Genomic DNA, 26318 nt, shown 5'->3' with positions numbered 1-26318 from the left:
TGTATCCGGGACATTTTAAAAACAAATCTGCCTTCTTCAAAGTTCCTTCAGAATATCTTGCAGGGAAATAAGTATTGACAACTTTCAAAGGATGGTTACAAATATTTAACCAAAAAGGTGTACTAAACAGGCACAGTAACATTATAAGCACAAAGGCTTTCAAAGAATTAATTCAGAGATGAAGTTTTCCTTACTCCCTATTCCATGCAGAAGAGTAAAAGCCAGGCAGTAATAAGCTAATGGAATCACAGAACAGACGTGATGACCTGAATGACTTCCTGCTGTTCCTACAAACCTGAAAATCATTTCCTCTGAGGGCCTTTAATGGCCAGCATACAGAATAAATGAAGACACCTTTCCCTGTCTCTGTCTCTAAAAACAAAGTGCTGAATTGGAGATCTGAAACAAATATTCACACAACAGTGCATTTGTTCTTCTGGTGTATGTACAAGATTCGTGAAACAGCCTTCAATATTTTGAAAGTGGGTCGGTGAGCTGGAAAGCTGGTTTGTGATGCAGAATTACACCCAGATCACTGATCCAATTCCTCACACCAGCTACAATCACCATGAAGGTGCTGCCTTCTTGACCTTGCCGCTCACCTGACTCTAGTGACCCTCAAACTAAGACACCAGTTATCTCTGTAATGAGAGAGCAGCCTACTGGGGAATGGTGACCACATTGATATTTTTTAATTCTTCGCATCATAGAATCACTACAGACTGGAAGCAGGCCATTCGGCCCATCAATTCTGCACCAACCCTCCCACCCAGACCCACCCTATGCCTGTAAACCTGCACTTCCCATGGCTAATTCCACATCTTTGGACTGTGAGAGGACAGCAGAGCATCTGGGGGAAACCTACACAGACATGGGGAGAACATGCAAGCACCACACAAATAGATACCTGAGGATGGAATTTCGAATCGAGGTCCCTGGTGCTGTGAGGCGGCAGTGCTCATCACTGAGACACCATGCTATCCAATTCTTTACTGTTGGTCATTTCCTGGTGGAAAACTATTATGTGGCATAGGAATCTATTGTCCATCTGTATGAATGGCTAAGTGGCATTTTGGTTCGAATCTACATTTCCAAGTCTTGGAAAGCATTTCTAACAGGTTGAAATCCTGTTGTGCAGTTATTTAGAAATGAACAAGAATTGCTGGTGCATTATGTATGGAATGTCTTTGTTCACTATGTTAATAGAACCTATTAGCCTGGATGATGCTGGAGCAAGCCAATCAGCCATCCCGCTTGCTCCACTATTCAATGAGATCACTGCAGTCTGAATATTCAATGGATCTGTAATATTTCTCAGACGGGTCCTGTAAAATCTCAGTCTTGTTTAAAAGCAATCCAAGATATTGTTGCACTCTCCATTGTTGCATGGACTATTAAAGTACATTATATTGCCTGAATTTTATCTTTTTGTTTACTTTGAAGGCTGCCTCTTCATGGTCAGACCTAGCTAGTTCTAGTTGTACCATAATGAATATCTAACAAACAGATCATGTAAAACTTAACATTCCTTTTAAAATCATTCTGATGCACCTAATGACTGCAAAAAATTAATTGAATTAAAGCAGAAATATAAACTGTTAATCCTTGCTTTCAATTAACTATAACTACAGGTTTAAGGAGTGATGCAGAGAGTCAGAGAATGAGAGTCCAAGACACTGTCATTATATTCATAGCAAGTGGACTAAGTACAAACACTAATATTGATACTGGACACTCTGAATATTGTAGGATTTATTGAAGAAGACCAACAAGTTGAAAAGGAAATATTAAATCAAATTGCTCTTTTACTTCACTTGGGACTAACTTGAAACATTATTAAATGCAGCTGATATCAGATATTTAGTATGGTGCTGATCTCCTGGACGGAGTCTGATTAGAATTGTGATCAGAGGAAGCAAACTAAAGAGTAACTTTTGTAAGTCAACACAGAGAGTCCAATAGCTTGAAATTTCCCTGTGCCATTGTAACATCAGAAACTGTCCCAGAAAAAAATGTACACTACCTTTACCATAATTGTGCCAGGTAAGAATAAAGAGAGAAGAATTATAAGTATTGTTTGGTTATTAGATGTTATCCAAGGAATTCAGAACCCTGGATCAACCTTGTCATGATGTCATGGAGATGCACATAAATACCACAGTGAGGGTGGAGTCAAAATACATTAGGTTAGACACTACCCAAAACAATATTAGAACTTTAGAAGACTCATATTGACAACTAGATAATTTAGTCCTTATTTAAGTCAGAACCTGGTATATCTCTGATTATCATCGATAACATTACTTAGTATTAATGTATAATAAATACTGTGACTTTGAAATCTAAACCTGAAGAGTGTTCTTGACTTTACATTTTCCTCAACCAGTCTGTCTAGAACCCATCATCGTAGTTTGGCATTGAACCACACAATAAAAGATTAATGTTCAACTTGACCAGCAAGAACTACAATTCCTCCTGAGATCATAAAAGGACAGGGGATAAATTGCAACCTGATCGTCTGGGTGGAAACTGATAGAAATGAGTTGACTTCAGTAAAGAGTAAAATCAGGTGAGGTGTTATGCTAACATTCCATCTGTTCCGTAAACTTCCAGACTGTGTAACACCTGGAACAAGGTAAATCTGCTTAGCTGTTAAAGTGAGTATTAGTCTTGCACCTAGTGTGAAGTATTTGTGATGGTAAAACCAAGAGTCAAATTGAACTGTAGAATGTTCCATTTTAATACTTTTGGATGAATACATTTGCTCAATTCAATAGACAATAGGTGCAGGAGTAAGCCATGCGGCCCTTCAAGCCAGCACCACCATTCATTATGATCATGGTTGATCATCCACAATCAGTATCCTGTTCCTGCCTTATCCCCATAACTCTCAACTCCACTATCTTTAAGAACTCAATCCATCTTTTTCTTGAAAGTATCCAGAGACTTGGCCTCCACAGCCTTCTGGGGCAGAGCATTCCATATATCCACCACTCTCTGGCTGAAGAAATTTCTCCTCAACTCTGTTCTAAATGGCCTACCCCTTATTTTTAAACTGTGTCCTCTGGTTCTGGACTCACCCATCAGTGAAAACATACTTCCTGCCTCCAGAGTGTCCAGTCCTTTAATAATCTTATACGTCTCAATTGCATCCCTTCTCATCCTTCTAAACTCAAGTGTATACAACCGACACTCTCATTCTTTTGGCCGAACTGGTCCTCACCCTTAACAATTTCTCCTTCTCAGCCCTTAAGTGTATACAAACCCAGTCGCTCCAATCTTTCAACATATGATAGTCCCTCCATTCCGGGAATTGACCTTGTGAACTTATGCTGCACTCCCTCAATAGCCAGAATGTCCTTCCTCAAATTTGGAAACCAAAACTGCACACAATACTCCAGGTGCGGGCTCACCAGGGCCCTGTACAGCTACAGAAGGACCTCTTTGCTTCTATACTCAATTCCTCTCGTTATGAAGGCCAGCATGCCATTAGCTTTCTTCACTACCTGCTGTACCTGCATGCTTTCTTTCATTGACTGATGTACAAGAACACCTAGATCTCGTTGTACTTCCCCTTTACCTAACTTGACTCCATTTAGATTGTAATCTGCCTTCCTGTTCTTGCCACCAAAGTGGATAACCACACATTTATCCACATTAAACTGCATCTGTCATGCATCCGTCCTCTCACCTGGCCTGTTCAAGTGCCCTGTATTGTCATAACATCTTCCTCATATTTCACTCTGCCACCCAGCTTTGTGTCATCAGCAAATTTGCTAATATTACTTCTAATGCCTTCATCTATATCATTAATGTATATTATAAACAGCTGCAGTCCCAGCACTGAACCTTGTGGTACCTCACTGGTCACCGCCTGCCATTCCGAAAGGGACCCGTTTATCACCACTCTTTTCTTTCTGTCAGTCAGCCAATTTTCAATCCAAATCAGTATTTTGCCCCAAATACCATGTGCCCTAATTTTGCTCACCAGTCTCCTATGTGGAACTTTATCAAAGGCTTTCTGAAAGTCCAGTTACACTACATCCTCAGGCTTTCCCTTGTCCATCTTCATAGTTACATCCTCAAAAAATTCAAGAAGATTAGTCAAGCACGATTTCCCCTTCGTAAATCCATGCTGACGCTGACCTATTCTGTTACTGCTATCCAAATGAGTCGTAATTTTAACTTTTATAATTGACTCCAGCATCTTTCCCATTACTGACATCAGGCTAACCGGTCGACAATTCCCTGTTTTCTCTCTCCCTCCCTTCTTGAAAAGTGGGACAACATTAGCCACCCTCCAGTCCACAGGAACTGATCCTGAATTGATAGAACATTGGAAAATGATTACTAATGCATCCACGATTTCTAGAGCCACCTCCTTAAGTACCCTGGGATGCAGACCATCAGCTCCCAGGGACTTATCAGCCTTCAGACCTAACAGTCTATCCAACACCATTTCCTGCTTAATATAAATTCCCTTCAGTTCATCCATTACCCTAGGTCTTTCAGCCACTATTACATCTGGGAGATTGCTTGCATCTTCCCCAGTGAAGACAGATCCAAAGTACCTATTCAACTCTTCTGCCATTTCCTTGATCCCCATAGTAAATTCACCCGTTTCTGTCTTCAAGGGCCCAATTTTAGTCTTAACCATCTTTTTTTTTCTTTACACATACCTAAAAAAGCTTTTACTATCCCCCTTTTTATTATTGGCCAGTTTGCCTTCGTACCTCATTTTTTTCTCCACGTATTGCCTTTTTAGTTATTGTCTGTTGCTCTTTAAAAGTTTCCCAGTCCTCTGGCTTCCCGCTCATATTTGCTATGTTATACTTCTTCTCTTTTATGTTTATACAGTCCTGAACTTCCCTCGTCAGCCACAACCATCCCTGCCTCCCCTTAGGATCTTTTTTCCTCTTTGGCATGAACTGATCCTGCACTTTCTGCATTATATCCAGAAATACCTGCAATTGTTGTTCCACTGCCATCTCTGCTAGGGTATTGAACAATTGAACTTTGGCCTACTTAAATAGAACTCATTAACCTTCCCAACAGCCTTTGTGCTCCAACCTCACTTCTGCCCAGCTCCCACCACCATCTGCTGCAAATTTAACCAGTCCTTTAGATGTGTATGTGCCAGCACTGCTGTTGGTCTCAATTTCACAAATTCAAGTTGATTGTAGTCACCTATTAAATGCAAACATATCAAAAAAAGACTTTTATTCCACACTGTTTGGTAGTCTGAGAGGTCTGTTATGCTGTAGTGTTTGGGATTTACTGAGAATTCCGGGTTCTCTTGGAAGATAACTGTGAAACTGAAACATCACAAAACTCAATACACAACTCTACTCAATAGGCAAGACACTGTCCCTTGGATATACAGCCCTTGCTCAAAGTTTTCAATTGAAACACATGTTTTTAAAATAAACTTTTAAGTATAATGAATAAGTACATCCTTTCATTTTAAAACACTATTTGAAACAGAAGTGTTCTTGTAATCCAGAACTATTTTCCTCCAAGAGCAACCTTTACTTCTCAGTCCATGGTTCTCTTGTGTGTAATCAAGTACTTGGCCCATAATATGGAGCTAAGACATCCATATACATCTGTGGAAATGTATTCATGGATGTTTACAATACAAAGCTTGTGTTGCCACAGTTCTCTACAGTGACTGGTTACATAAGTATTACTTTAGCTAAAACACAGTACAGCTGGTATATTATTTAGTTTCTTCAACCTCTCTGCAAAGGGTTTGGACGAAGATCATTGAGAAAGAAATCTTTAAATGTAATGAGACGCTATATGCCTTTTATTTCTACACTGTAAATCTGGGTGTAAATCTGATTGACTGATCCTGGGTAACATTGTATAAAAATACTTGCAGAGTTCTATGCATGTTCCATTTATATTTCTTTCATTCTCATCAATGATTGGGTTAATAATCAAGAAAAACAGAGTGTAGGCATAGTATAAATTTGCACCCATAGTTTGAAATTAATTGTGATGAAATGGGCATCATTAAAATTTTGTCAAATTGTAGTTATTGTTTAAAAAATATGCGTACTTTGTGTTATAGACAGCAGTCACTCCTGTGTCACCTCTCCACCCAAGCGTGTTAACGGATTACCCACTTGCATGTCCAGTTTATAAATTGCAGCCAGTTTGTGTGGATCTCCCCTAGACTTTCAGAAACATGTTGGATCCAGTCTGTGAATTGTGCATTGCATACCACTGTCAGGAAATATACATTACTGTCATTTACCTTGTCCACAACTATTTTTTTACATCAAAGCTGTTTAGACCTGAAAGGTGTGCTCTGAAAGCATAGTTTGAACTGAAGTGATGTCTGAACTCATCAAAGATTTCTGTCAGTCAAGTAAGTGTGACCACTTGCTGTCGTTGTCTGAAGTTCATTCAAAAATGTTCCCGTTATAGGGGAAGGATGGGTTGAAGGTTTAATGAGTTGAAGTCACGATTATATCAACAAATAGTAACAACGCACCTTGCATTTATATAGCACCTTTAAATAAATAAAACATCCCAAGCTGCTTCACAGGAGCAAGATATCAAGCAAAATGTGATGTTGTGTCACATTGAGACGCATTTTAGATCAGCTGATGAAACATGGGTTTTAAGGGATACTTTAGTGAGGAGGGAGAACTAGAGAGGTATGGAGAGGGAATTTCAGCGTTTTGAGCCCAAGCAAGTGAACACATGGTCACTCAGTGCACAGTGGTTACAATTGCAGAATATTCCATCTCGACATTCCAGATTTATGCCTTGTAAATGACCGAAAGTCACTGGGAGTCAGGAGATGTGTTACTTCTCGCAATGTATTCAACTTCTGACCTACCCTTTTTAATAATGTCAGGGTGATGGAATACTCTGACAGATTCCACACTCTCCCCCACATGCTGCTTCTTCATCTCCACCTGGACTTCTCTGGGGACTTATAAAGAAATAACAAGAAAATAGAATGACAGAAATTGTCAGCCAATTCAGAAATTCACCCTTCATTACTCCTAGGAGCTGTTTTCTGAATAGGAGAGGCCATGTAATAATCCATAACCTGCTTTCCTACTCAAGGTTAGAGAAGCAGGGCAGAGAAGGGTCCAAGAATGTGAGAAGGGAAATTTTTCTAAAAGAAATTCTACAGTTAGAAATACTGTCTGTGTGCATTCCAATCATATCTCCAATATAAATAAGTCTAAATTACATCCTGCATGAAATGTAAATGCTGACAAATTTGGGGATGTTATTCTAAAGGTTTCGTTGTGCGTTTTATTACTGAAGCTAAATAAATAATAAAAGCTTTCTTAGCTAGAGAAATTGCTGGAAGTCTTGCCCTTTTAATATTTCAATCATAGTGACTTATTTTGTTTGGGAATTTCGCAAGTCCTTAAAGAAAAGGCAACCAGTTCACCTCATCCACACATTTGCAGTGCTACTACTAGAGGTACAGCCACTGCCCTCAATATCACCTCATTCCGCACCATTTTGCATTTTTCCAGCCATGAAACAAAATGTTGCATCACTTGATCATATTGCTGCACAAATGGTTTCTTGGGTCACTTCTATTTTGCCCAACTTTGTAAATCATGAAATACACATCATTGATAATGGAAGCCTTTGAAGAGCTATTAGCACTTTTGATTCCACATGTTGCAATTCCCATTTAGCTTAATCATTCCCACCAGTGTTTGTCAGCAGCCACTGTTCCTCTCTGTAGTTGGCCTATCAAGAGCACTCTCATTTTATGCATTTGAAGCAAGTCATATGCCACCTCTCACAGCTTACATGTATTTTTTAAAATATACTTGCGATATGGGTGGTTTGGGAACTCTCAAATGATTAAACATGATAAAGGGATGCAGGAGTATATCAATTTTAAGGAAACTGGGATGAGTACAATGACTAGGGCACATTTATTTCTCATTCTTCAACGCCCTTGATGAATATGAGTGTGAATCAAGTAGCAGCATAGGAATTAGGAGTGGGAAGTAGGCAATGCAGCCCTCAAGCCTGCTCCACCATTTAGCATGATCATTGCTGATCTTATCCTGGTCTCAACTCCACTCTCTTGCCTGCTCTCCTTTAGCCCTTTATCCCACTTTTCATCAGAAATATATCTTTTTTTTCTTGAATCTATTGATTGATTCTGCCTCCACTGCACCCTCGGGCAGTAAGTTCCACAGATTCTCAACCCTATCTTGGTTTTAAACCTACCTCCTCTCACTCCTATGACTCCTTGCTGAGACTGTCCCAATAGGGGGATCATCTGTTCAACATCCACCTTACCAATCCCCTTTAGCATTTTATACACCTCAATCAGATAGTCCCCTCGCTCTTCCGACTCCAGCGACTACAAACCCAAACTATTCAACCGCTCCTCATACGACAGCCCTTTCATCCCTGAAATCAATTTGGTGAACCTAGTCTGGAGGCAAAGTTTAAAGATTTGGGCAAAAGATATGAGGGGAAATAAGGAAGTTTTTATTTGCAGCGAGTTATAATGAGCTGATACTCAGGCAATGAAGGCATAAGCTGTAGTACAAAAGCAAGATACTGTGGATGCTGAAACTCTGAAGAAAACTCATAAATTGCTGGAGAAACTCAGCAGGTCTTACAGCATCTGTTGAGAGAGAAACAGAGTTCACATTTCGAGTGCATTTCAAGACTGTCATATAATTAGGCACGATGTCATCAGTGATTCCATAATAGTTTTTAAACATTCATTTGCAGGTAATGGGTGTCCCTGGTTGGCCAGCATTTATTGCCCAAACCTAGTTCCCCTTGTAAGGTGGTGATGAGCTGCTTTCTTGAACCACTGCAGTCTACCTGCTGTGAAATGACCCACAATGTCCTTAGGATGGGAATTCCAGTATTTTGACCCCACGACAGTGAAGGAGCGAGGATATATTTCCAAGTCAGGATGGCGAGTGGCTTGGAGGGGAACCTGAAGGTGCTATGTTCCAATATATCTTGTCCTTCTCAATGGAAGTGGTCGTGGGTTTGGAAGGTTCTGTCTGGGGATGTTTGGTGAATTTCTGAATTGTGATGACAGAACAAAATAGAATTGAGATCTGAGAGTAGAGGGTCTCAGACATGCTCCCTCTGATGTAGTATTACATTTTATAAGGCTTACTAATGTTCACTTCTGACTATAGACCTGATCTTACTACAGAGGCAATCAATGCCGTCAAAAGAAATTTGGATGAGCATTTCATGAAATAAACTTGTAGGACCAAAAGGATAGAATGGAGGACTGGGCCTGGCTATGGGAGCTTGCATGGATGGGTCAAATGGCCTCCTTCAGTGCCGTAAATAACCCTGTGATTCTATGACCTGCTGACCAGGTCAAGTTGGGTTGGCACCTTGCTGAGTTACATTGGGAAACCAGGCATCTTGACCATTCTAACTAATGCCAACCCCATAAACCTTATTGAATACTTTGAGGTTGTGACAAAACACATGGATGAAGATAGAGCAGTGGATGTGGTGTACATGGATTTTAGCAAGGCGTTTGATAAGGTTCCCCATTGAAGGCTCATTCAGAAAGCAAGGAGGCATGGGATACAGGGAAATCTGGCTGTCTGGATACAGAATTGGCTGGCCCATAGAAGAAAGAGGAAGGTGATAGATGGAAAATATTCAACTTAGAGTTTGGAGTCCAGTGGTGTTCCACAGGGATCGGTTCTGGGACCTCTGCTGTTTGTGATTCACCAGGATGCTGCCTGGACTGGAGGGCATGTCCTATGCAGAAAGGTTGAGGGAGCCAGGACTTTTCTCATTATGGCATTTTTCTTACGTCCAAAGTTAAGTCAGAAGAAAACAAGGTGAGGGATTATTAAAGAGCAACTATAAGCATGGAGGGTCCAGTTATCTCTGTTCGCTTATATGTAGTTCAGATTAATGTCAGTAAACGCAGGGGTTTATCCCCATTCCTGAGTTGTCAGGAACCCCTAAGTAATCAAGGAAGCTCACAGTACTGATGAGGATACTATTTAAAAGCTTATTTATGATGGAAAGATTAGATTCAGAAGGGTGCATTGAATAAAAGGGAAATGGATTCACAAATGACAGTGATATATTTCACTTCAATAAACATCCTAAATGCAATTTTATTGAATACAGTTGCTGAGTGTGTATATTTAGTTAACTTAATTACTCACTTTTTCTCAGGGATTGAGCCAAAAAACAGAAAAACAATCAGTCCAGTGTGTTTAGGGATTCCCTAAACATGCCAGCAATCTTAAGAGATTATAAACAATATGATTTGGCAGAGAGAGGAGTGATTTTAATTCAGATTAGTTCTCAGCAGATCTCACTAACTTTTCATTTTCAACTTATAAAAATTAAGACAAATGGAACTCAGCAGCAATTAGATATTGTCACTTTGCACAACAGATGTTGCTACTTTGCATAACTGGTGCTAGGTAGCATTTAGCAATAATGTTAAACACACTCACTGATGCGTAGTTCAAGGTTGTGACACCACTTATTTTTGCTAAATTACTAAGCGATCTCATGTCATTCCAGACAGGTAGTCAAACCAGTTTCCTTTTCTTTCTGGTCAAGCTGGAATAGAGATAGAAGGCAACTGAACCAGCTTGAGAAGCAAAACCAGGAGTAATTGAGGGACTGGGGGACATTTTTGGGTGGAGTGGTGGAAAAGTTTGAAATCTGCCGGTGGGAGTGGGTTAAAATCGTGTCACTGGTGTGGCTGAAGATGGGGGACAGCTGAGACCAAAGTCTTGCACAAGTGGGGAGGAGGGTGGGAATTGAAGCCTAATAACAGAAAATTTGACTGGATAGTGAAGGTTGACAATAGGATGGGTGCTTGTCTTGGAGTTATGAGTTGATTTCAAGATGTTGGTTGTACAGTATGTAATAATCAATAGATTAGACTGTTTTGAGCACCACATTCAATCTCACTACAATGTTGAGAGCATTTAACATGATCAAGATTTTGGGGGCCTGTTAATTTTTAGACCATTTAAGTCTATGTTTGTTAACTCTGGATTTCTATGGGTTTCACGTCATGATCTTCTGTTTCAAAGTGCCCCACCCACTCTCCATGGTTCAACCAACATGCTCTTCCTCATGGTGCCATGCCCTCCCATTGCCAGTCTTTCAGAAAGTCTTGAAAACATGGAAATCAGGATTTCCCCGGTCATGGCGGAGTTCTAACTCACCGATCCTGAAATGTGGGAAAACTATCTGGTTACTACAAAACGAAAGCTGCAAACCTGACTTGCAGGCAGAAGGCTGAACCACCTCCTGGTATAGTGGATCCGCAAGGACCAGTGTTAAAATCTTTAAAAACTAGAAATAGTGCAAAACTTTAAACCCTAAATCAACATTGCAATATACTGAATTTATCATTTTAATCTTGAAGGACTATGACTTTAGCTTTGATCAAATTTAGAAAGAGATTTCCTAAAAGCAATGCAATGCATGTTTGACTTGTAATATAATGCAATTCATGTGGGGCATAAAGGATAGGAAATTTCAGTGTCTATAACAGGATCTGAGGAATGTCCTGTAACTTTTTTTTCCACACAACACTAGTCCAATCTGAACATCAGTCTGCTCCAATATCAGTATCTCCGTTCCTGCTGAATCATTCTCTCAACGGATGTCTCTGAGGTTTTCAAATAAGCATCTGTCAGGCCAAACATAAGGGACTTCAGTTGATGCATAGAAATGTGAAGTCCATATTCAAACCATCATGTTTTCCAATTATGGAACTGTGGAAGAAAGTGACCAGTAACAAATACAAAACAATTTCATTTGTGCTCTTTCTCCTCCCATTCCAAGATTTTGATTATGCTAATATTTAATCTTTTGAAAGTGTGGTATGGTGCATATTTCTGAGAATCATAGAATCCCTACAGCGTGAAGCAGGCCATTCGGCCATTGGGTCCACACTGACTCTCTGAAGAGCATCCCAGCCAGAATGACCCCCTTACCCTATCCCTATAACCGTGCATTTCCCATGGCTACTCCCCCTGGCCTGCACAGCCCTGGACACCCATAGGCAATTTAACATGGCCAATCCACGTTGGACTGTGGGGGGAAACCAAAGAATGCAGAGGAAACCCATACAGTAACAGGGAGAATGTACAAACTCACACAGACAGTCACCCGAGGGTGGAATCAAACCTGGATTCCTGGTGTTGTCAGGCAGCAGTGCTAACCATTGAGCCGCCGTGCTGCCCATACTATTTGTAACATAGATTTGTAAGTAAAAGTGAACTAATTCAGAAGCTATAAACAATCGAGCGCAAACAAAGAAAGTAAATTCTGTTCAAGTCCTGTCACCTGGGTAGATAATGATCATTTTTCCAAGTCAAGTTGGTAGGCCACCAATCCGGTTTCAAGAATCCACTTGGTTCACTTAATTGCACAAAGGGCCAATCTCCAAGAGTAAAGTAAATTTGCAATAATGTTACTAGAGAGCTGCACTCTCATTAGAGAAAATGACAAGTGGTTGTTTAAGCTGAGGGTCACTATGCCTCTCCCAAGGGGAGAGGCTCAGAAAGAGAGTTCTTCCTGGTAACATCAGCTGGTGCAGGAGTATGAACCCATGCCATTGATGTTCTGCATCACAAATCAACTTCTGGATTAGTGGTGCTGGAAGAGCACAGCAGTTCAGGCAGCATCCAAGTAGCTTCGAAATCGACGTTTCGGGCAAAAGCCGAAGGGCTTTTGCCCAAAACATCGATTTCGAAGCTACTTGGATGCTGCCTGAACTGCTGTGCTCTTCCAGCACCACTAATCCAGAATCTGGTTTCCAGCTTCTGCAGTCATTGTTTTTACCATCACAAATCAACTGTCCAGCCAACTGAGCTAAACTGAACCCTTCTCCAAGGCTAATGCCCTGGGACATGGGTTCATGGTCCTATCAAATGGGTAGTGCAATTTGCATTTGGGAGGTGAGAAAACATTTTTCCACACATTCATATGCATTGCCTGCGAGTATGGTAAATTCAGGTTCAGTTGAGATATTCAAGAGAGCATTGAATGATTATTTAAATAGAAACAAGACGCAGAGCTATGGACAAAAGGCAGAAGCTTGACACTCAAGTCAAACTGTCCAGAGAGCTGATGCAAGCAGAATGGAATAAAGGACCTGGTGCTTTGTGTCAATTCAATTCTGTTGATATGGGAGACACCTCTGTGAAAATCCCACCAAGTGACTGTTTCCATCTGAGGGTGTGTTCAGGACCCAGAAACAGTCCTGACTTCTGTTTCCCACCTCTGAGGAGAATTCCAGCCCCGGGAATTTATGTTGTGGAGGACCTAATTACATATTTAAAATAAACAGGAAGCGCTGGGGTAATTCAACAGGCAGCATATATGGAGAGAAAGCCTTTTGAGTCCACTGACCTTTTAGTTTGGATCTCCACCATCCACAGTATTTTGCTTTTAAATTACATTTTGACACTGATTCGAAGAGCTGGAAAATTGAGTTTCTTAGTGTACAAAGAGTTCCTATGGAACGTGAATTGGATGTCTGTGAAAACTGAAGGTGTAGTGCTGAGGCTGCTCATTGATATAGAAAAGATTAAATGCACTCTGTGCCAAACATGAGGAATGTGTAAATGTGCTGCAGTAGTCCAGCAGTATGCTAATGTTGATATTTTCTGATTTAGTCGTAACTTGTCGCATTTAATCAGATATTATTCTCACACTATTAACTTAGACTTAAGGAGTAAATTATGGTCTCACTGTCAAATTAACCTTGCAGATACTTAAATAGAAGCTTAAGATTTAATTTCTCTCACTGCCTAAATAACTGCTTGCAGCACAAAATTCATGCATAATACAAATTGTTACACTTTTAGTGATAACAGGAGGTACTTCTCATAGAATGTTTACACTACAAATTAAGTACAAGATTAAGCAAATAAAAACATTAATGGCCTTTTATCAGAACTGGAAATGCAAGAATTGTTGGGGATAATAATGCAAGGCAGAAGATACCAAAAATGAGACAAGAAACAAAAGATGTGCCCAGTGAAGATTTAGCGAGAAAAAGATAGAATTAAGATCAATGGCTTTCATCCAAGCACCAAACAATGCAGAAAAGACAAGGGAAAATAAATGGCAATGCAGTTTGCACTGAAACATTGGATGTGGAGATGCTGGTGTCGGACTGGAGTGGACAAAATCAGATGTCACACAACACTAGGGTAGAGTCTGACAGGTTATATATATAGTCAGTGGACTCAAAAGGTTCTCCCTCCGTATATGCTGCCTGTTGAATCACCCCAGCACTTCCTGTTTATTTTAAACATGTAATTCACTCCTCCATAACATAAATTCCTGAGGCTAGAATTTCCCTCAGAGTTGGGAAACAGAAGTCAGGACTGTTTCTAGGTCCTGAACACGCCCTCAGATGGAAACAGGCACTTGGTGGGATTTTCATAGAAGTGCTTCCTGTAGCAACAGAATTGAACTGACACAAAACACCAGGTCTTTCATTCCATTCTGCTTGCACCAGCTCTCTGGACATTTTGAGTGAGTGAGGTAAAAACAATGACTGCAGATGCTGAAAACCAAATACTGGATTAGTGGAACTGCTGTGCTCTTCCAGCACCACTAATCCAGTATTTTGAGTGAGTGCCAAGCTCCTTCTGTTGGACTATAACCAGATGTCATGTGATTTCTGACTTTGAAATTTTGGAGCTCACGTTGAGTCAGGAAAGTTGGGGGTGTCTAGTCAAAAGACGAGGTGTTGTTTCTAAAGCTTACATTGAGCTTCATCTGGTCAGTGAAAGAGACCAAGTTCAGGAAACTCAGAGCGGGAGAAGGGCTGAAGAATTTGAGGACAGGCAGCATATACCTGCAGAGTTGAACAGGGTGATCCACAAAGGATTTGGATGCCCAGCTTTCATCCTAAAATTAAGAACAGTTTGTTTCCAAGAGGAGGCTGAGCTACATTAAACAAAGTAATGACGAATCAAATGACAAAGATACTGTTGTAAAAGAATTAATGATGGAAAGCAGTGTGCAACTGCACATTTTGTTGCCAGAAACTCCATGATGTTTTATTTGTCTCAATATAGATATCTCTGTATGATATATGCTAACTGTTGTATCATTAAGTTCCTCCCAAGAGACTGGTATGTGTAATGTCTGATATTTCACACATTTTTCAGTTGCTTGTTTTGAAATATGCAGGTTTAAGTGCAGAAATTATGTAGTCTTAGAATTGTATTGAACTGCTTGGATTTTCAAATTTAAAAATAAGTCATGCTGCTGAGAAAGCGTGAGCTGCGAGGAATGTTCATTTCTGAGAAAGGATCTGAAACCTGAACAGAATAGTTTTATGTTTCGAGCTAAGTGTACCTCAGGGTCTGGTTAATGCAGTTGAGTGGATGGCTGCTGTATGGCTCAGAATACCTAGTGGTAGGCTTAGGGCCAGTGAAGAGCAACTTCTCAGCCCACTGTCTTTCTCTGCAGCAAATAATGTGGCAGAAACTGCAAGAGAGAGTGGAAGTCAGAGCCACACTACGCAATGCTTAACACGGATTTAACCAACATGACCCGATCCATCATCTCACAAGACAGAAGCCTTCCACTACCATAAAGGCAAATATTTCTGTGTAGCTCAGCTCATGCTGAATTTCCATATTCTAGCCAGTTTATTGACCAGAACTGATTTCATTTGAAGTGTTTCCACAATACCAACAAGTCCTTCTACTGTGGAATTTGTGCCACTTATGTTGTGGTGTAAATTTGGCAAGACGCACATTTGAGATTTCCACTCACTCTCTCTAAAGTCACAAGTATTCATGTACAGTTCGTGCACATTGAGTTGGTTCTGAGGATTTGATCAGAAAGCTATTGAGCTAGGTCTAAACAGCTCTCATACCAGCAACCTTGAAACTGTGCTGATGGTTGTGTGGACGGTTGAGAGGTAGATCTTGCATACCTGTGGCTCAAGCCGAAATGACGGATCCAAACTGATTATAAGCAAGTCATAGTACCATTGGAAATCATACTTGACATGATTTTAATTTGTCCACTGTCACCAGGATCAGTTTAAGTAATTTGAGAAAACAGAGACACCCATATCTGGCAAAGGGTAGACATGGCATCTCAATCAACCTTTGGGGTGTGGTTCTTTGAGGTAGTGTCCTGACCTCTGAGCCAGTGTGTCCAAGTTTATCTCACTTGCCACAGAGTTTTATAGGGCATAGAACATCACAGCACAGGGACAGGGCCCTTTGACTCACCATGTCTGTGCTGACTATGAACCGTTGTACTATAAAAGCTCCAAATAGATTGATCCACACATTTTTTTTATTATTAGACAGCCTTGAATCAGACTTCTAAATACTTTTATGCCAAGTATAAAAGAGAGCTGCTGATGTGGGAGGTCACTATGTTGGAATGTTGCGGGCATCCAATGCTACATTTGGCTTCAGAATCTTGGGCGGGTGAGAAAGTGAGACTGAAAAAAGTTCCTTCTTTGAATTACTGTCCAATTATACCCTGCTGAATATGTATGTGTATGTACAAATGTCACATGGGGAGAGGACCAGGCTTTGCTGTGAAAACGATTGGGTTAAATAATGTGCCGCTACTTACAGTCTAGATATATATGTACTCAAGAAACTGAAGGGCTTCATTAGATTATATTGCAATTTGATTCAGTGTTTCCGAAAAGAATATTGGAACCATGATTTACACAAAGGCACCTAATGTCCTCTTAGTCCTGACTCTTCAGATAAATAGAGTTGGGAGTGTGGTGCTGGAAAGACACAGCAGGTCAGACAGCGTCCGAGGAGCAGGAGAATCGACGTTTTGAGCATCAGCCCTTCATCAGGTTGATTCTCCTGCTCCTCGGATGCTGCCACACTCTCGACTATGATCTCCAGCATCTGCAATCCTCACTTCCTCTTCAGATAAAGAGGAACAGATCAGAAGGAGCACCTCAGAAATGTTACACCAGCTTTTTTTTGTAAAATACAAGTTCTCTGCTGAAGTTTCATGACCTGTTATTTTTCACAATGAACATTCATGGAGCAATTGTAATTGATCAATCTTTCACTGGTACAGGCAGGTACAGCAAGCAATTAAGAAAACAAATTATATGTTAAGCTTTATTACAAAGGGAATGAAGTATAAGATGGAGCATGAGTGTCAAGAGTACAAAGGTATAATGGGGTGTAAGTGATGAAGGGGTCTTCAACAATGCTATCGAACAGCGCTTACTTAGCAATAACCTGCTGAGTGACACCCAGTCTGGGTTCAATCAGGACCACTTAGCTCCTGATCTCATTAAGATTACAAACAAAGGAACTGACTTTCAGAGGTGAGGTGAGAGTGACTGACCTTAACATGAAGAAAACATTTGATTGACTGTGGCATCAAGGAACCCGGGCAAAGCTGGTGTCAGTGGTATTGGGGGAAACCTCTCTGCTGGTTGCAGCCATATCAGGCACAGAGAGTGTGGTTGGAGCTCAATTATCTCAGTTCCAGGACATCTCTGCAGGAGTTCCTCAGGTGCAATGTCCTAGACACAACCATTTTCAGCTGCTTCAAAAATGATGGTGCATCATAAAGTCAGAGGTGGGTGATGATAACTCAACGCGCAGCACCATCCACAACTCCCCAAATACCTGACACCATCCATGTGCAAATGAAGCAAGACCCACCACTGATCCTTGTGGCACACCACTGGTCACAGGCCTCCAGTCTGAAACACAACCCTCCACCACCACCTTCTGTCTTCTACCGTTGAGCCAGTTCTATATCCAAATGGTATCCAAATGCCACAATAGAAGTTGTTATTCATGGAGAATATCCAAGTTTGGGCTGACAGGTGGCAAGTGACATTCTTGCCATACAAGTACCAGGCAATGACATCACCAACAAGACAGAATCTGACCTTGAAATTCAATGGCATTACCCTTACTGAATCTCTCACTATCAATATCATGGGGGTTACAGTTGACCAGAAATTGAACTAAATTAACCATATAAATACTTTGCCCACAAGTGTAAGTCAGAGGCTAGGAATTCTGCAGTAGATAACACACCTGACTCCCCAAAGCCTGCTCACATCTACAAGACACAAGTCAGGTGTTGCTGGAGAACTCCCCACATGAGTGCACCTTGAATAACATCCAAGAAACCTGACACCATTGAGGATAAAGCAGTCCACTTGATTGGTTCCGTATCAATAAGCGTTTACACCCTCCATCACCAACATTACCAGCAATGCATCCATCTACAAATGCTGGAGAAGCTCACCAAGGCTCCTTTGATGGCACCTTCCAAATATACAACCACTACCACCTGGAAGGACAATAGCAGCAGATACGTGGGAACACCACCATCTTCAAGTTTCCTTCCAAGCTACTCACCATCCTGACTTGGAAATACATCACCATTCCTCAGTGTCATAGGGTCAAAATCTTGAAAATCCCTCCCTAACAGCATCATGGGTCTAACAATACCAAATGGATTGCAGTAGCTCAAGAAGGAAACTCGGGATGGGCAATATATACTGGCCCATACTGGCATACTTTACGTCCCAGAAATGAAAAGAAAGAGCAAAATATCTTACCCTTGTTATAAATGTCCTTGGTGAGACTGCAACTGGAGGATTGTTTATAGTTTTGGCCTACTTACATAAGGCAACATGCACTTCCCTTAGACAGAGTACAAGAAAGGTTCATTAATCTGATTCCTGGGACGAGTGGACTATTCTTTGAGGGGAGATTGAGAAGCCAAGACCTTTATTTCCCCCGAGATTAGAAAGATATATGAGGTAATCAAATCAAAGAAGATAAAGTTGTTAAAAGGATTGGGAGAGCTCTTTTTTCCCATTCCTTATTCCCCATCCGTAACCCTTTGTTTCCCTTGCTGTTGAGTCTAAGTTGAGGAGTAACAGACTTGGAATCAGAAATCAGTAACTGAGGACTGAAATGAGAAATTTCTTCATTCAAGAGCTAGTGAATCATTGGAAATCTCTACCGCAGTGAACAGTCGATGCTCAGTTATTAAAAATACTCAGGGCTGAGAGGGATAGATTTCTTGAAAGTAAAGAAATCAAAGAGATACGTGGATAGTGAGGCAAGATCGAATTGAGATAGAATATCAGATGTACTCTTATTGAATGCTGCAACAGGCTACAGGTGTCAAATGGCCTACACTGTTCCTATTTAAAAAGCTGTTCCTTGTTAACTTGATCAAGATGCATTACAGAATCAAGTTAGTACTTTCCACACCATAAAATCAGAGAACTTTAGATCATTGAAATAAAACCTACCTTTTACTGTCTGGAATTATCTTAAATTATTTTCACATATCTAAGGGAACTTTGTGATATTATATGAAGAATGTATGTGAAATGGGCTGGTAATTGATGATCGTGTATTGAGGAATGTGGGAATGTGAAGTCATGTGGCTCAGTCATGGTCTTATTGAACAGCAGACCAGGCTGGAGGGCTGAGTGGCCTTTTTCTGTCCCTAATCCATATGTTCATTGTTAAGTAATTTTTGGGAGAAGTAGGTGTGTAATGTTGGTTCATTTTGATTTTATTTAAGAGAATATCCCTAAATTCTCCTCATTCGTCAACTGAATCAATAAGCTTGCTATCTGTGAGCCTGTATATTGGGGATATCTTTTACAGAAATGTTACCGTTTCATCATCTTTTTGTAATATGGTGACTTTTGTTTGAACAAAACTTCTGCTTCATGAGTAGAAAGTAGATGTGTGAAATTGCTTTGGGCTAAATCTTAAGCTTATTTAGTTAAGTGCCAGTTTCATGTTTCATTAAGGGTTTATTTCCGTGAGGCCGAGCAAGTTCATCTTATCAAACACACCTGGTCAAATACCCAATGGTATCCTTATCGTCTGGTTAGAGACCCATTCTCCCACTCCCTATTCAGAGGAACTCCTCACTCCCAGCATTGTAATTTTTGGATTAGTAAGGGGTTCAAGGGTTTTGGGGAGAAGGCAGGAGAATGGGGTTGAGAAACAAATCAGAGCTGAAAATGTGTTGCTGGAAAAGCGCAGCAGGTCAGGCAGCATCCAAGGAACAGGAGAATCGATGTTTCGGGCATAAGCCCTTCTTCAGGAATCTTCCTGAAGAATGGCTTATGCCCGAAACGTCGATTCTCCTGTTCCTTGGATGCTGCCTGACCTGCTGCGCTTTTCCAGCAACACATTTTCAGCTCTGATCTCCAGCATCAACAGTCCTCACTTTCTCCTTGAGAAACATATCAGCCATGATCGAATGGCAGAGTAGACTTGATGGGCAGAATGGCCTAATTCTGCTCCCATTTCTTATTGTCAATGGATATCCTGGAATGGACTAGATCCCTGGTACCAGCACCATCTTTAAAAGGCCACTGTAGAACCAGACAAGCCCTGTCAACTGGGTGCTGCCCTGCCTGATTCCTGAGGTTTGTCACAGACAGGGAAAATAAAGGGAAAATTGGCACCCTGTTTTGATGGCATGGACCTGGAACTCCAACTGAATAAGGTGGCGCAGAGGTGTGATGTCCTTTATCCACGCCCTCAGAAGTGAAGGGCATGACACCTTTATTCCTGATGAAGGGCTTTTGCCCGAAACGTTGATTTCAAAGCAATTTGGATGCTGCCTGAACTGCTGTGCTCTTCCAGCACCACTAATCCAGAATCTGGTTTCCAGCATCTGCAGTCATTGTTTTTACCAGACCATACCAGCCTGGTTCGAGGTTGCCCCTGGTTCGAGCCATTTGGAGGAATGCCCAGCAGTGTAAGAACCATGTCAATGATCCTCTCCACTCTGCCAGGGTAAGTGCCACCATCGTCTCTCCGATATCTCATACTCACTCTACTACTGTACCCGTTTTTTTACGAAGGGTCTGCCACATCTTTTCTTCACTCGCCATAACGTATCCCAATCCCCGACATGACTAACCCTGCCTGCCCTCTGTGCTGCCTGTTCACTCACTCAGCACACCTCCCCAACAGTAAGTCACTTTCATTTCCTCTCATATCTGCCTCTCTCTCTCATTCAAAATGAACCAAAATAGCACAAAAAGAGTCAAGATGGGTGATGAGCTGTCCAGTGTTTGGCTCCTCAGCCCTTATGAGGATCGGATTCTGACCCAGCACACCTCAAGTGGCTGACTGACCATGTGTTCAGGTAGCCAGCAGCAGAAATGCTTACTTGGCTAGTTAAGAGCTACAATTAAGCAGGCTGGGAACGTTGGTCAAGCTATTTTAAACTCTGACCATAGTTAAACTGCATCCGGGGCATATTATGACCTGCAGTTTCCTGTGTTGACCAAATAAGGCAAGTGCCATGGTGCTTTCTCAACACACTGGTACCACTACTACCTTACATGGAGAATGGAATGTCGCTTGCTGCAAACATTTGGAGTTGTTTACCAGTAAACTCCACTGACTGGGATCAAACAATGTGATCAGGCTTTGATCAATTCATTGGCTGAATGCCTGAAACCTTTCTGGAAACGAGCACATTTAATAGAACCAAGGAATTTTCTCAGAAGACATCTCCCAGACCACATTTGAGAAGCACATGCCCTGAAGTAAATCTTCAGAGAGAACAAAGAACCATGGGGCGACACCTGAAAGGAGAACAAAGTTGGCCACTTCACTTCAATTGGAGTCGTATATGATTCAAACCAAGCTTATTGAGTTAGAGTTGGGGTTAAATGTAAATTAAGTTAGAGTAAGCTAAAGTGAAGTTAAACGAAGTGATTTGAAGTTGAGTTAATTCTACATTCTAGATGAAGCGAGAAGTAAATGTTGCAATGAATGAATGTTTTATATTAAGTATTGGTACTTAAAGAGTTAAAATAGAGAAAAGTTTGTTTAAGTTCTGCGTCAATTCCCTGCCTTTTGCCTATCACACAAGGGAAGAATGTCTGGGTGTAGTGATTGGAACCAGGTGGACCTTGTCGATGATGAGGGATTGTTAACCTGAGCCAGGCTGACCAATGTAACCAAGAGAAGCATTACTGCTGGATGGCAGTAATGGAGGAGGGAAACCTGGAGATTAGGGAAAAAAGGACAAAAATATAACAACAGAGGATTTAGAATCTCCTCAGTTCAGAGAAAAAAAACAGGTATAACCAGGAGATTGGAGTCTCCTCTGTTGAAGAATGATTCCAAGCTGGCTGGTCACAGCCAGTGTACTGTGCATAAGTAAACAAAGGGTGTCCCAGTGACAGGAACAGGCCTCTGTGCAGTTATTTCACTGGGTAAAAGGTTTGAGTACTCTGCTTTTGGCAACAGTGTCCAATCCTGTGTGCTGGTCGTGGGGGCTGCCCTTGACTTAGTGTGCCAAAATCCCCTGACTGAAGGCTTACACCCTTGACTTGACACAGGACTGATGACAGTGACAATACACTTCCTGGTTTAGGGGCTGTGCAGTACAGTAGTACTGTGAGCCTTGTACTTCTGGCTGAAGGGCGAGGTGCAAAAGAAGCCAGCCAAGGAGTGATAGGGGTGTTCGGAGCAGCTAGGTATGTTCAGAGTAAGTAGGCTCTAAGACAGTAGACAAACAGCCCCGAGATGCAGTTTAGTCCAGTCCATAAGCTGGATCTGTGTCCCCAAGGCATTGTGTCCTGGCTGCAGTATTACAGTGTGAGTTATCCCAAGGTGTAGCATTGAAGTGCAGAAACAGTCTGTAAGTGGATCAGGGATATGTCATAAGTAGACTTAGAGGCTGCCACATGTTGGTTGCATCCAGCTGATGCCCATGGACCATGTCCTGAGACGTCGGTGCCTGATATCCAACATGGAGGTCCTCTGGAGCAAGTCTTCAGAAATCACGGGAAACTACAAAAATCTTCAAGCACCCACTCTAGGTTTCATGTTGAGAATTCTCAATGCTAAGTTTGCACAGAGCAGATGCAATTATCGGAAGCTGCATATTAAAGAGTCTGGATGTACAGTTCATGTGATCATTAATAAGCAGTAATCTCTCTTAATGAGGAACCCATCGCAGCCTAGCAAGAATTTCACCATAGTGCCAACAACTTAGTTAAAAGGTGCAATGAATTGCTCCTGACTTGTCACCCTATTCTGCCATATTTTTCAGCCCCTATAAATTCCCACTCATTATTATAACTTTAAGACAACATCAACATTTACAATACAGGTGGTATTCTCTCAAATTCACTATGATGCATGGAACACTACAATTCTTACTGTGTATATTCCAGCCCTGGGCAAATTGATACTTTAAAAAAATCTGATATGGAGTTTTCGGATTCAATTCTCTTTATTTCTTCCTTTGCACCTTTTATCAAAATCAATCTCTTAATCAGCAGAGCCCAGTTCTAAGCAGTGCTTGGGAAATATAAAGACATGCACTTTAGATTCCAGCCAAAAATTCCAGATTCCAGTCTCAGTTCCATCCCTTCTCAAGGCTGGCTAGGCCGGGCTCAAGCCTGGTATTCTGGTTTGACTAGAAGCTGAAGTTGAAACCCCACAATCTGCCAACGATGTTAGCACCTGCAGTCAATAACCAGGATGCCTCTGCAAATTCCAGATGGGCGACCTTTGAGGTTCAAAGCTTTCCTGAGTCATCCTCTATGCAAACTGGGAGCATGAAGGAGGTCAGAGAACTGCAAATAAACTCCATCAGAATCATTTGGTTCGTAATTCAATGTAGCCACCTCATACTTAAATCTTCCCCATCACCCACTGTCTCCTACCAAAACTGTTGGATTTAGTTGGAAGACGGCCCCCCCACAAAGGGAGTTGAGGTAAGGAAAAATAATCCACTTATGGCAATCATCAAACTCCAATCCACCCACCTCACAGCTGTGTCAAGGAAGCCTGAACCCTTGTTTGAAATATAGTCTCCTCTGCCTCTGGTTGTATAAGGAATGGTTAGACACACGAACCTGTAAGGCCGACTAATATTCCCAATACAGATAGGGTCTTGGCTTTGCTAGGTTAGAGCTATGGTGACTGTGAGAGAAGGGCAAGTAGTACCTGTCCACTTCTTTTAAACGCAATAATTAATCTGTTGCCATGTTGCCCGTTACATCCCATAAACCTCGGATTCTGTGAGTTCCTAATTTATGATGGTGCCAGCAGCAACTCAGATTCCTTGACATATTGACGGTGTGGTAGGTGTGTTGAATTAGATGGACAGAGGGTGCATTGCATGGAAAGGATTCCCACTAGTCTCTCTTCATTCTTTAATTGTTAAATTCCTCGCACTCTCACGACAAAAATCTGGCTTCAACAGTAAGTCATTGAGTTGCTCTTTTATGGGAAGATCTGTCATGGGTACACTGTGCCAGCATGCTGCCTGATGATGTGGCAACCGTGGAAAGATTATTTTTTTCTTTCTCTCAGTGCCAAACCACACAAGTATGAGAAAGATACACAAATGTCCATTCTCAATAGAGCCACTGTACAGTTGGCCAGCTACAGGAGAGATGCACACCCTCTTTTTCCACTAAATGGAAGCATTATTCTTCTCCACCTGATCCAGCATTGGTGGGGTTACTTCGGGGCAACTGTACTGTAACTTATTGTACAAAATCAGCTTAAACAGAGAGCATAAAATACCAAAGTAGATGTCCATGAAAGTCAGGCAGCAGGAAATGGAAAGAATTGCATGGCCTTAGTTTGCTTGCTTTTGGCAGATAAAAGCTTAGTTTAGAAAAGTATTGAAATATTTACTATTGTAGCTGGTTTTTTCATTTTATTCTCAAATGTGAATTAAAATTGTATGCTTCTTGAATTTTTTATTGGCTCCGATAAAAGAGTAGAGTTTGATTTTAGCTAACTTGGGAAAGTCTCCAGAAATCTTATGGTTTTAAAGAAGGGTCAGTCACATTTTGAAGCTTTCAAAGCATTGACTTCTAAAGCATTACTCGCAAACCTCTTTGTGAAATTTGCAGCATGCTCCAACATGCTGTGATGAGATAGCAATCTGTAACCTGTGTTACCCCACAACATCAGCTACTGAACTGAACAATTGTGATGAGAGTTACCAAATGGAAGTTGCTGCTTGAAGAGGCAACATTGTTGGCCAGTGACCGAATCATTCCTTGTGATTGACCATCAAGTGTTACTCTGCTGTGTTTGTCAAGTAGAACTTCGGGGAGGAAAGAAAAGTGATAAAGGGAACATGAAGAAAGGCTAACTTTGTTCTATCTCTTATTTTTAACATGTGACTTCAGTTTCTTTTTTTTTTGTTAGTTTTTTTCTTCTTGTTTTTGTTCTTTCTTTGGGGTCCAAGCCAACAATATATTCTTTTATAATATTGTGGATCTTGGAATAGCTACACATCTTAAGAGTTCCTTTCTTTGCATTTACTGGATGAAGATAGGAAGGAGAATTCAAGGAATGTTGGCTGAATTCCTCCATCAGTAACAGGATGGAACTGAGGACAGAAAGACACATGAATCAACACATCCAGTGATGTTTGCAGGTGAGGGAGATATGAGCTGCGACTATGTGAGGATTCTATATACAGATAAACTAGTCATTGTGCGGCCTGGCTTTGGTTTGCTCAAATTGATGTGTTTGAATCATAGCCATGAACCAAGTCTGTTTTTGATAGCATTTCATGTCTCAAACCAAAGAGAGCTGGAGTATCCATCCCCTGCACACAGTAGCTAGATTACCCACAGGCAAGACAACTTGTCTGTGGTGTTGGATGAGTTAAAATATATTCTGCTTCAAACTGTAGAGGATCTTCAATTCCATGTTATGATTTTTCCCTAAAGAACTTTGCTTTTTTGTGTTCTAGCCGCAACCAGAAGCACATATTATACTTCAATTTCTCTTTTATCTGTGACTTGATTGTAATTGAATGCACGTTTACTTTCTGCAGTGAAGCCCTTTTACTGTTGCAATCAATTTGGCAATCAAAAAACCTGACAATCAGCAGGAGGTGAAAATAACAGGATTTGACTCCAATGAGATGCAGTTTTTCTGAAACATTCAGGAAGATGAGCTGCAATTGCACTCAGTGCTGCTATAATTCTGGAAAGGTTTCGTTTTTCAATTTATGCGAAGCTATCAATCCCTCTTTTATATCACACATGATTTCATTTGTTACATATTTTTCAAACCTTGTCACGTCACATTCTAATTATTGAAACTGTTTCTCTTCGAAGTGTGCATTTAAAAGTGTAAGCGTTCCACTTACATCTCAGAACAGCCAATGAATTAGCAAAGTCTTCAGCTGTACTGCAATCAAAACACCAAAAAAGCATAATGTCCATCATTTTTTTTTCACTGATAGCTTCAAATTTCTTCTCTCCAAGGGGAAGGACCATGCTGAGCATTTTTAAGGAAATAATAACA

General features: G+C 41.0%; 1 protein-coding gene across 4 annotated transcripts in view; it reads left to right on the top strand.

The window, feature by feature from the left end:
- The window catches only part of znf385c (zinc finger protein 385C), a 488384-nt gene that overhangs the window by 44969 nt on the left and 417097 nt on the right, over positions 1-26318 (top strand). The window contains exon 2 of one of the 4 annotated variants that reach the window (XM_072561477.1): positions 2387-2569. The exons of the other annotated variants lie outside the window; for them this stretch is intronic. The gene's annotated coding sequence lies outside the window, so the exon portion shown is untranslated. The remainder of the gene's footprint in view (positions 1-2386; positions 2570-26318) is intronic. 4 annotated transcript variants of the gene reach the window in all.

This window comes from Chiloscyllium punctatum, chromosome 42, assembly GCF_047496795.1.
Source record: "Chiloscyllium punctatum isolate Juve2018m chromosome 42, sChiPun1.3, whole genome shotgun sequence".
NCBI classification, from domain to species: domain Eukaryota; kingdom Metazoa; phylum Chordata; class Chondrichthyes; order Orectolobiformes; family Hemiscylliidae; genus Chiloscyllium; species Chiloscyllium punctatum.
Note: the sequence above shows the minus strand (reverse complement) of the source record. Positions and strands in the feature narration are given on the sequence as shown.